The following is a 12,467-nucleotide window of genomic DNA, read 5'->3' as shown; positions in this document are numbered from 1 at the left end:
AAAAAAAAAAAAGAAAAGGACAAAGTATGGTATATTTAAGACTTTGAGTTTCTTGATCTGTGTTTGAAAACAAAAGGCTGCAATAGAAGAGGAATTAAGGGAGGGGACTTTGTTCTTCTAAAGTAGTTGGCCTTTTAACTGACAGAAAAGTTGAGTGGAGCCAACAAAATAGGTTATTTTAGAGTGGAATGGCAAATTACAAGATAAGGAATCCAGCTTTAGTGGCGTGGATGAGCAGGACTAGAGCACTTGTTGGCTGAGACCAGTCTTCTGGAGTAGGAAAGCGAGTGATGTGTTTCTTTTTGTCATACATAGAATAGAAGTAGAGAAATTCAGGTGTAGAGGACAGGAGAGTAGTCAGTACTGGCGCCAGAGATTTAGGAGGCATGTATAGATTAGTTGAATACTTTTCAAGGAATTATGTTTATAAAAGGAAATAAAGAATATTATAAAGCTGAATAACACTGTTTAACAGTTTGAAATATGTTCACATAACCAATATCCACTCAATTTAAAAGTATATACTGCAATAGCTTCCAGATATTTATGCCTTTGTGTAAGTTAACTTTAGTTTTAAAATAATTTTACTCTCCCTGTAAACATTATAGCACCTTTTCATGTTTATGTAAAAAGTCATTAAAATTTGGTAGTGATTTCATTGAATCTTTACATCACTTCGGGTGATACTAACACCTTAATAACTCCTAATGTTGATACAAAACCACATCACTAATCTCAAAGTGGAACAAGTAAGTCGTTTTTTCTGGAGCCACATATGAGTGACCATGGTTGGGGAACACAGTTACCTCAAGTTTCATTTTCGGATATGATAACAGTGTGATGTAATTGTTATAGTAACAGAACAAAGAAAAGCTATAAGTTAAGGTATTTTGCAAATGTATTAATGGAAACATTGCAGAGGTGGGTTAAAGCAATGTGGGGAAATCTCTGCTATGATCTTTTGATGCTGTCTGAAACTCTTAGCCTTTTGGTTCATGGGAGCTAGTTAATACACCTTCAAAGATTTTTACCTATTAATATCAAGGATGTTAGGTCAGACACAGAGAAGGATAAGGAATGACTATTAAACAGGATTAAGATCACCCACAATAAGTCAGGCATGGTGGCATACACCTTTTTGTTTATTTTTTATTAGATGTCTTCTTTATTTACATTGCAAATTTTATCCCCTCCAAAAACCCGCCTATCCCATCCTCCCTCTCTCTGCTCACTAACCCATCTGCTCTCGCTTCCTTGTCCTGGCATTCCCCTACAGTGGGGCATCATGCCTTCATGAGACCAAAGGCCTCTCCTCTCATTGATGTCCCACAAGGCCATCCTGTGCTACATATGCGACTGGAACCATGGGTCCCTCCATGTGTACTCTTTGATTGATGGTTTACACCCTGGGAGCTCTGGGGGTACTGGTTGGTTCATATTGTTCCTCCTGTGGGGCTGTACACCCCTTCAGCCCCTTGGGTTTTTTCATTGGCTCCTCCATTGGGGACTTCGTGCTCAGTCCAGTGATGGTTGTGAGCATCCATTTCTGTATTAGTCAGGAACTGGCAGAGCCTCTCAAGAGACAGCTATATCAGGCTCCTGTCTGTAAGCACTTTTGACATCCACAATAGTGTCTGGGTTTGGTAACTATATTTGGGGTGGATCCCTAGATGAAATAGTCACTGGATGGCCTTTCCTTCAGTTTCTGCCTCAAACTTTGTCTCTGTATTTCCTACCATGGGTATTTTGATCCCTGACAAAATGGCAAGCAACAGAGTAGGAAAAGATCTTTACCAACCCTATATCTGTAGAGGGCTAATATCCAATATATATATATAAAGAACTCAAGAAGTTAGACTCCAGAGAATCAAATAACCCTATTAAAAATGGGGTACAGAGCTAAACAAAGAATTCTCAACTGAGGAAACTTGAGTGGTCGAGATGCACCTAAAGGAATGTTCAATATCCTTAGTCATCAGGGAAATGCAAATCAAAACAGTCCTAAGATTCCACTTCACAACAATCAGAATGGCTAAGATAAAAAACTCAGGTGACAGCAGATGCTGGCGAAGATGTGGAGAAAGAGGAACACTCCTCCATTGCTGGTGGGATCGCAAGCTGATACAACCACTCTGGAAATCAGTTTGGCAGTTCCTCAGAAAATTGGACATAGTACTACCTGAGGACCCAGCAATACCACTCCTGGGCATATACCCAGAAGATGCTCCAACATGTAATAAGGACACATGTTCCACTATGTTCATAGCAGAATTATTTATAATAGCCAGAAACTGGAAACAACCCACATGCTCCTCAACAGAGGAATGGATACAGAAAATGTGGTACATTTTCACAATGGAGTACTACTCAGCTATTAAAAACAATTCATGAAATTCTTAGGCAAATGGATGGAACTAGAAAATACCATCCTGAGTGAAGTAACATAATCACAAAAGAACTCACATGGCATGCACTCTCTGATAAGTGAATATTAGCCCAGAAGCTTGGAATACCCAAGGTACAATTCACAAACCACATGAAGCTCAAGAAGAAGGAAGACCAAAGTGTAGATACTTGGGTGGCATTCCCAACACTTTAATCCCAACACTTGAGAGGGAAAAGCAAATGGATCTCTGAGTTTGAGGCCTCCTTGTTCTACAAAAGAAATAAAGGCGTGGAGGGGTACCCATAATAAATTATAATTATATGATTAGACTGTTAGGTGATGACCTGCAGCAGGAATGTGTCTACAGTTATTGCAGTTGTAACTAATTACTAAGTCTTGCAGAAGTTTAAGTATAAAGTCTGCTTCTGTGTAGGGTTTCTTCTTCTCACTGCCTGGGAAAATATTATATTTAGTAGGTCTTCCATTTCTTTGAACAAGCTTGTAATTTATCAGTGTTCAAGTCTTGTTCATTCTTGTTTAGATTTGTTCCTAGATATGTTGTTCTTTGGGTTCTGGTGAAAGTAGAATCACCTTGATTTCCATTTTGGGTCATTTATTCCAGATGAGATTATAGGTAATTTTTCTGTGTTTATATCATACACTGTAACTTTATAGAAATGTTTTGGTGTAGTTCGTTTATTATGGATTCTTTATGGTTTTCTAGATATAGGTTCATTTAATCAAATAAAATGTTTTACTTTAGGATGATATTTATTTGTGTGTGTCCTTTATTATGGTCTCTCTAATTGCTAGTTAGTTTTTTGAGTGTTCTGGCCTTCCCCTGTTTCTGTTTTAATAGAAGAGTATTTGGGTATTATCAGATGAATTTTATGCATCAGTTGATAGTGTTATGTTTGTTTTTTTCTTCGATTAACATTTACTACATTGGTCTTAGTTGAATATCTTTGAGTGCCTGAAATAATTCCTACTTGGTCATGGTACATAATCCCTTTAGTATGTTGTTAGATTTTGTTAGACCTTTTTAAAGGTTTTTGAGACAGAGTCTCATGAGGCCCAGGTAGGTCTAGACAGAGTCTCATGAGGCCCAGGTAGGTCTAGGATGACCAGCTGAGTATGGCCTTCACTTCTGACTTTTCTGCCTCTGCCTCCTGGTACTGTGACTGTAGGTAAGTGTTACATCCTCTGATTCAGACAGTGCTTGTGGTCAAACCCAGGGCTTTATGTGCACTAGTCCAATGCTGTATGCAATCAATCTGAGCTACATCCCCAGCTACAATGCTGCCTTTACAGAATGAACTATGGAAGTTTTTGCCCTCCTTCAAAATTTGAGAGAAATTAGAAAGAAATTGGTCTGCAGTCTGTGAAATCATTAGAAATCACTAATGAGGATCTTGGATTTTTCTTTCTCGGAGATACTAAATTACGGATTCAATTTGGTTATAACAGGTTTGCTGAATTTTTAAAAATTTCTGTATAAATTAGTTTAGGTAAAAATCTGTGTTTCTAAGGATTTGTTGATTCATATTTGTTTTCTAGCTTGCTGCCAATTATTAATAATTTTCTCTTATAATCCATCTCATTTCTTTTTTTTTTTCCATCTCATTTCTATAAGATTGATAGTAATGCTTTCACTTTTAGTTTGCCCCCACCCCACCTCCACCCCCAATAAAAACCAGTTTTAAGATTTGTCAATTCTATTCATTCTTGTGATGAACCAGCTTTGAATTTTGTTGATTCTCTTTGTTGATCTTCTTTAATTTCTTAATTTTCATCTTTTCCTTCTTCTAACACCTTTTAGTTAACTTAAATTATCTCTTCTTTTAGCCTTAATGTAAGTTAATTGATTTGAAATTTTGTATATTGGAAGTATTTATACTTATAAAATCCATGTGAACAATATCTTAACTATATACCATGTTTTTGGCATGTTGTTTCCTAATTTCTGTTTATCCCTAACTTCTAATTTTCTTTGATTTTTTTTTCCCTCCTTTGGCCAACTGGATGACTTGTTTCATTTCTGTACATTTGTCTAATTTCTAATTTTCCTTCCATTATGGAAGATAGGTTATTCCTCTGTAGCCCGAATAGATGGTGCATATGAGTTCAGCCTTTCTAAGTTATTGAGACTTAATTTGTGATAAATATATGGTCTTCTCATAATAGTCTTTCTTGGAGAATTTTCTATGTATGTCTGAGGTGAGTGTATATTTTTGTGTTCTCATATTTCATGTTCACTGTCATGTATTTCACTCTATAAAAATTTGTGTGTATATATGTGTGTATGTTTGTGTGTATACATACTTATGCACATATATAGCTGAGTTCTTGTTGAATTATATTATTACTTGTTTGTTCTTACACTGTTTTGTCATCCTCTTCCAAATTTATTCTTGAGCCTTGGGAACATGGTGAGTAGTTTATAGATTTTTTTATTATTATGTAGTTCCTTATTCTCTGCACCTGGCTAGTTGTGGGACTCTATAAATTGCTATCTACTGCAAATAGAAGCTTATCAGGTGAGAGCTGAGAGATACATGATCTATAGGCCATTAGCATCTGGTTTAATCTATGCCCATTTATCAGAGTAATACTGGTAGGTTCTCTCCTATGGCCTATGACTTGTTCTTAGCCAAATAAGATAACAGGTATAGATTTAATTTTATGGAACAGGACTTAAATTCAATCAGAAATTGGATGATTACTCTTATGACTCATGTTACATGACAAATGTCAAATGGGCTAGTCCAGGCATTGGTATAGCTTGCAGAATTGAATGTTGAGTATAACTGATGATTACTTTTTTTTTCAGTAGTTTGCATAGTTCTTTATAAAAGTAATATGAAAGCTAGGTAGTAGGGATGAACCTTGCAGATCTATAATCAGCTTGATTTCATTATATTTTATGACTTAAGTATATGGAGTCTTAAGTCCTAGAGTCTTAGTGTCAGCTTCTGTAGGGTAGCCAGGAACAGTGGTAATAGCCTGTAATAATTAAAGGTCCAAGAGACCTAATTGTCCCACAATTCCAAAAGAAATATTTCCTTTCTGGCATTGTGGTTTTTATTTGTCAGCCTTTGCTGTCTAGTAAGGGTGTTGTTAGTGTGCCCAGGAAGCATGCTGGCACACAGGTAGGCATAGTACTGGAGGAACTGAGAGTTGTATATCCAGATCTATAGGCAGCAGGAGGAGAGAGGCACTAGCCCTGGCTTGAGTATTTGAAATCCCTAACCCAACCCCAGTGACACATTTCCTCCAGCAAGGCCACACCCATTCTAACAATGCCAAGCCTCCTAATCACTGTCAGTTAGCAACGTTCCCTAATAATCACTCAAATATATGAGCCTATGGGGGCTATTCCTATTCAAACCACCACATTCCACTTCCTGGCCTTTGTAGGCTTGTAACCATATAATAATGTAAAATGTGTATTCAGTACAACTTTAAAAGTCCCTATAGTCTATCACAGTCTCAAACTTGTTAAAAGCCCAAAGTTCAAATTCTCTTAGGAGACTCGTGGTAATATCTTAACTGTGATCCCCTGTAAAATCAAAATGGAAAAGCAGGTCACATACTTACAACATAGAGTGGCACAGAATATACATTAACATTCCAAGGCAGAAGAAAAGGAACAGAGTGAGAAAATACAGGACCAAAGCAAGACCTAAAAGTAGCAGGGCAAATTCTAGACTATCCATCCCCATGTCTGATGTCAAAGCACTCTTCAGTTCTCCAACTCCTTTCAGCTTTGTTGACTGCAATGTAGACAGATGTTTTACTACTTCATGAGTTCTTTTTTCTTCCATCCTTCTCTCCCCTTTTCTTCCACTGTTTCAACCCCCTAACACTAGATGGGAGAGGAACATGGATAGAAGTAAAAGGAGGTGACATTATTGTTAGATTGGTTCCTGCTGATCAGGGCAGGAGTTCCTTGGGGCAAGTTTGATCTTCACTGCCAGGATATCTAATTTTTTCTTTTTTCTTCTTTGCACATGGCTACTTACAAATTGGTTAACAACAACCAACAGCAACCAACTAACTACACACACTGCCTCTCAGGGCTCTTGCATTTGTATACCCTCAGAAAAGTCCCCAGAATTCCCCACATCACATCTGCTGCTGGCAAAAATCACCCCTTTGCTAGAGCACAAGGCAAATCATAATTGCTGGAGACAGTCCAAAACAGCCCCATATCCGCATACTTGGGATTAAAACAAAAACATGTTCGTAGGATATTTTTATGTTTTTCAGAGAAACAAAAACCCTAAAATTGTTACTATACTGCAACATATTTCTCTTTCTTGGGCTTGTTCCACACAGGTCTGCAGTCTTCCTTGGCAGGTATCCCGCAGCTCTGGCACATAGTGTCCATCCATGCAGAAAAAACAAACAAACAAACAAAAAAAAAAAAACCCTGACTCATAGCTGGCTTCAGAAGCTTTCCTTAGCTGAAAAACATATGTATTTTTGAGTGTTCAGGTAGAATGTTCTATGGATATATGTTAGGTCCATATGATTTATCTTGTCATTTAACTGCAGTGTTTCTCTTTTTAATTTTATGAGATGATCTACTGATGAGAATGGAGTATTGAAATTACCCACTGTCACTGTGTTAGGTTTGATTTGTGGTTTTAAGTCTAATAGTGTTTCTTTTATGAAGTTGGCTGCTCCTATGTTAGAAGTAGATGGGCTTCAGATTGTAGTGCAGCATTGTTGGATTTTGCCTTTAAAGTCTTTTTTGTTAGACATTAGAATCTTGCTTGTTTCTTAGTTCCATTTGCTTGGAACACCAAAGTGTTGTCTATTGGTCTCAAAGTACATTTCTTGGAGGCGGAAAAAGATGGATCCTGTTTTCTGATTCAATTTGGTAGTCTGTATCTTTTCACTGGGGAGTTGAGACCATTAATAAAAGTTATTATTGAACAATGTGTATTGATTCCTGTCACTTTTATTGCCTTTGTGATGTTCTATTAGATCTCTTTGTATTATTTTTCTGTAGTTCATTTGTTCTTGTGTCTTCTTGGGTGTTTTCTCTTCATATCTATGTATTCCTTCTTGTATTTTTGGTAGAGCTGAAGTAATGGTCATACGTTCTTTAAATCTGTTTTGTTAGTAAAAAAATTCCTTTCTCCGTTAATTACAAATGATAGTTTTACTAGGTGTAGTATTTTGTGTTAGCATCTCTGGGTTGTATTTCATAACTTATTTATGAATTTAGTTCAGTCTCTTCTGGCTTTCATGGTCTCCATTGAAAAAATATGCTGCGGTTCTGATGAGTCTATTTTTGTATGTGAGTTGATTTTTTTTTTTCTGCTTTCAATATTCTTTTTTGGTACATTTAGTGTTTTGATACTTTGTTCTGTATGCCTCTTAGAGCTTGACCCAGTGTATGACTGTATGACCCAGTGTAGGGGAATGCCAGAGCAGGGAGGTGGGAGTGGGTCATGGGGGAGCACCCTCATAGAAGCAAGGGGAAGGGTGATGGGATGGGGGGTTTCAGGAGGGGAAACCATGAAAGGGGATAACATTTGAAATATAAATAAATAAAATATCCAATAAAAGAAAAAAAGTAACTCTACTATAAGCCTTACAAAGAAATGAATTCTCTCCAATGCGTGTGGGCAAACATAAAGAAAAGTATTATTTCACTCTTATACCTTAATAAATTACATAATTTTTAAATCTAAGGTAATCCTTAGATTAGAGAAGTTTTCTTCTATCATTTTTTTTAAATACTTTCGTGCTTCTGACATGGGTCTCTTCTATTTCTCTACCTATTATTATTTTTTTATATAAAGTGTCTTATAGATCTTTCACTTTTGGTTCTTGTTTTTTTTTGGTTTTTGTTTTTATTTTTGTTTTTAATTTGATATTTTCTTTGTCTGAGTGATCCAATTCCTTAGCCTTGTCTTTAAGACCTGATATGCTCTCTTCTAAGCTCATCCAGTCTACAAAGAGTATGTGTGTATGTATGTGTGTGTATACACATACAATCATGCTCAATAACATAGATTTGTAATTATTTCAATGTAGTTTTAAAAATTATGTAATTTATTAAGGTATAAGAGTGAAATAATACTTTTCTTTATGTTTGCCCACACGCATTGGAGAGAATTCATTTCTTTGTAAGGCTTATAGTAGAGTTACTTTTTTTCTTTTATTGGATATTTTATTTATTTATATTTCAAATGTTATCCCCTTTCATGGTTTCCCCTCCTGAAACCCCCATCCCATCCCCCCTTCCCCTTGCTTCTATGAGGGTGTTCCCCCATGCACCCACTCCCACCTCCCTGCCCTGGCATTCCTCTACACTGGGTCATCAAGCCTTCACAGGACCAAGGGCCTCTCCTCCCATTGATGTCCAATAGGCCATCCTCTTCTACATATGTGGCTAGAGCCATGGGTTGCTCCATGTGTGCTCTTTGGTTGGTGGTTTAATCCCTGGGAGCTCTGGGAGGAAGGGGATCTGGTTGATTGATATTGTTATTCCTATGAGGTTGCAAACTCCTTCAGCTTCATTAATCCTTTCTTGAACTCCTCCATTGGGGACCCCATGCTCAGTCCAATGGTTGGTTGTGAGCATCTGGCTCTATATTTGTCAGGCTCTGGCAGAGCCTCTCAGAAGACAGCTATATCAGGCTCCTGTCAGCAAACACTTGTTGGCATCCACAATATTGTCTGAGTTTGGTGACCCTATATGGGATCCATCCCTAGGTGAGGCAGTCTCTGGATGGCTTTTCCTTCAGTCTCTGCTTCACACTTTGTCTCCATATTTTCTCCTGTGAGTATTTTGTTTTCCCCTTCTAAGAAGAACTGAAGCATCCACACTTTGGTCTTCCTTCTTCTTGAGCTTCATGGGGTCTGTGAATTGTATCTTGGGTATGAGTGCATACCATGTATGTTCTTTTGTGACTGGGTTACCTCACTCATGATGATATTTTCTAGTTCTATCCATTTGCCTAAGAATTTCATGAAGTCATTGTTTTTAATAGCTGAGTAGTACTCCATTGCGTAAATGTACCACATTTTCTGTGTCCATTCCACTATTGAGGGACATCTGGGTTCTTTCTGGCTATTATAGATAAGGCTGCTGTGAACACAGTGGAGCATGCGCCCTTGTTACATGTTGGAGGATCTCTTGGGTACTTTTTAATGATATTTCATTTGTACTTAAACCTTTAGCCTTACTTATAGACAGATGTACTAGTAGTTTATGTTTTATTTGTAATTTATTTCTCTCTTGTTTTTGATGCACAGTTTCCCCATATATAGGATTATATAAATGTTTTGTTTTTAGACACTAGGTTTTTAAGAGTGGTAGTTGTGTTAGGGTGCAATGTAGCTGTTTCCTCCAGGATAGATATGACTGCTGCCCCTTTGAAGTAGTGTGGCTGTGGTCATATGCATGAACCTCCGCGTGGGGGACTTCCTAATATTACCTCACAGGGAGGTAGAAGTAGTGTGGCTGTGGTCATATGCATGAACCTCTCCGCGTGGGGGACTTCCTAATATTACCTCACAGGGAGGTAGAGGTGGTTCACAAGATTCATGAAACCGTCATGTAGTTGTAGTTGGATACAACCTTTTTTTTTGGTTTCTTTGCACCTCTCTTACCTAGAATGAAGTTATTTAATTATATTTCATCGGAAAAAGACAGTATATGGTTATCAAAAAATACCTGTAGGAGTATATAAATATATATAAGTAAATAGGATTGTAGCATAAAGTGTAGGCATGACCTGGCGGGCAACCTACCTCACACACTGCCCTTGTAAAAAGCATGGCACACTGTGCTCCTGAAATCAGAACAATGAATTCTGAAGCAGTGTGAGAGTAGCTGGTAACTGGCATGCACTCTTCATGCCTACTTTAATGTGCTTCTTCTGCATAGAGACCCTGGTGGTGTGAGTGCTCTCTCATTTTTACTCTTCTGTGTTTGTGACAAGTTTGATTTTGGCATTTACAGTTGCTGCTCTTTTTGGATATTTGTGTGGACAGAGAGAACTTGGTGCATGCGTGCGTGCGTGTGTGTGTGTGTGTGTGTGTGTGTGTGTGTGTGTATATATATGTATATGGGACAGTTTCAAATTTGGATATATTGTAAAGATACTTATGAACATTGGCAATAAGAAAAGCATAAACAATTGCTTGTCAAAAAATGGTTAGAAATGGCTCTTGCTTTAGAAATGTGAGATAGTGAAGGTACCTAGAGATAGATGACTTGATAGCTATTATCGAAAATTATTGGGTTGTCTACTTATTTGGCCTTTTAAGGCCAAATTTATAGGCTGATTATGGGATACATTCACTTGGTGAATGGATCTCTTAATTGCATAAATGGTGAGGATTCTCTTCATTGCATTTTTTTACATTGTTTACTGTATTTAATGGTTGTCATGCATTTGGGATGTGTGCTCACTTAGGTTTTTGTCTGGGAGTGATATCTGCTATCTGGGTGGATCTGTAGATAAGTGGATCATCAAATTTTAGTAGATAACTGTTAGGATCGTGGGTTATTTATGCTAGATTTAACCAACCTAGTTTTTAGTAATTTGAAGACCTTAGATGTTAAGGATAGAAGTTGGACTTTGATAGGCTTTCTTTTAAAAAGATGTATAAAATAGAGCTGGGGCAGTCAGTCACAGTCATAAAAAGCAAGGAATCTCTTCCGAGAGATGGCTCAGCAGTTAAACATACTTGCTACCTTTGTAGAGGATGCTGCTTCAGTTCCTAGCACCCACGGAACAGCTCACAACCACTTCTGACTCCAATTTCAGGAGATCCAGCACCTTCTTCTGGCCTCCTTGGACAATGCACATCATAAAATAATGGTAAATGTTAAGAAAACAAACAAACAAGTAAACAAGCAAACAAACAAGGAACTGGTACATAAAGAGCAAAATGAAGCCCATTGCCCAGGAAGTCCTTAAAAGCTAGAGTGATGTAAGTTTTGGCAGCTCTTGAAGTTCCTGGTTTTCTGTCATTTAGGAAGAGTATTTGTGTGTTTTACAAGTTCTTTTTTTTTTTTTTAAGATTCCATTTTTTTTTTATTAAGTAAATTTGTCTTTTGACAATTTCATACAGTCATTTAGTACAATCTGGTTGCTCTTCCCACCTAACTGTGATCTCTTGTTTTTCTTCCACACCTGTCAACCCCCTCTCCTCTTTACAAATGGTTCCATATACATGGCTCTTAGTTTCTTCTGGCTGAGAACCGACCACTGGAGTCTGGTAAGTAGGTGCACCACCAACAACAGTGACTACCCCTTCTGTGAACTCTGTTAGCAGTCAGTGATTTCAAAAGGAGTCGAGAGCCCTGTGGTCCCCTCCTGATTCATGCCTGACTGGTACAAGCAGACACCATGAGAGTCATGATTGTAAGAGTCTTGTCCAAAGATGGCATTTGCAGTCTTCTCCCTATCTCCTGGTTCCTACTGTCTTTTTACCCATTTATGCATTCACTGAACAAGAAGCTTTTCCAAAAGATCAAGGCTGAGAATAATATATATCTTTGGGTATAAATGAATATTTTTGAAGGCAATTTAGTGCCATTTCAACTTAGCCAAATAATGTAGTAATTTTCTCCTAGAATCTATGGTCCCCCCTCCCTTTTTTTTGGACTGGGTTTATTGTACCAGAGGCCTCAAATCTAATCAAAGATTGGTTAGCTGTTTCACTTCTATACCATTAGGCACATATTGACTAGTACATTGGCATCATAATTAGCAGAATTCACAGCTCAGTAATTTGTTGATGTGTTTTCTGTGACCATCAGAGATGGCCGGCAGAGAGAAATGTCTGCTTTAGTTTCATCTCCATCTCTCTGTACCTTGCATCTGTGTTGTGTGGTACCATCTAGGTAGTAGGCACCCAAGGAGGACGACAGCAGACATATTGTTTTGGGGGCCTTTCTTTAGGCTTTCCTCACTTTCCTCAATAAGTTTGTATTTAATAACCCATGGCTTCTCGGAGCAATATTACCTACCCATACAGGCTATCTTTCTTCTAATCCTTCTTAAAAGTTATTGTAAGAGTTGGCTTATAAATCTACAAAATACAGTTT

At 37.6% G+C, this 12,467-nt stretch overlaps 1 protein-coding gene across 7 annotated transcripts in view; it reads left to right on the top strand.

Moving 5' to 3' along the window:
- Tbc1d5 (TBC1 domain family member 5) overlaps nucleotides 1-12,467 on the top strand; it is a 518,011-nt gene that overhangs the window by 43,264 nt on the left and 462,280 nt on the right. Inside the window, exon 1 of one of the 7 annotated variants that reach the window (XM_031348345.1) lies at nucleotides 11,464-11,635. The exons of the other annotated variants lie outside the window; for them this stretch is intronic. The gene's annotated coding sequence lies outside the window, so the exon portion shown is untranslated. Of the gene's footprint in view, nucleotides 1-11,463; nucleotides 11,636-12,467 lie in introns of those variants that run through there. 7 annotated transcript variants of the gene reach the window in all.

Source organism: Mastomys coucha, unplaced genomic scaffold (assembly GCF_008632895.1).
Source record: "Mastomys coucha isolate ucsf_1 unplaced genomic scaffold, UCSF_Mcou_1 pScaffold3, whole genome shotgun sequence".
In the NCBI taxonomy this organism is placed as follows: Eukaryota; Metazoa; Chordata; class Mammalia; order Rodentia; family Muridae; genus Mastomys; species Mastomys coucha.
Note: the sequence above shows the minus strand (reverse complement) of the source record. Positions and strands in the feature narration are given on the sequence as shown.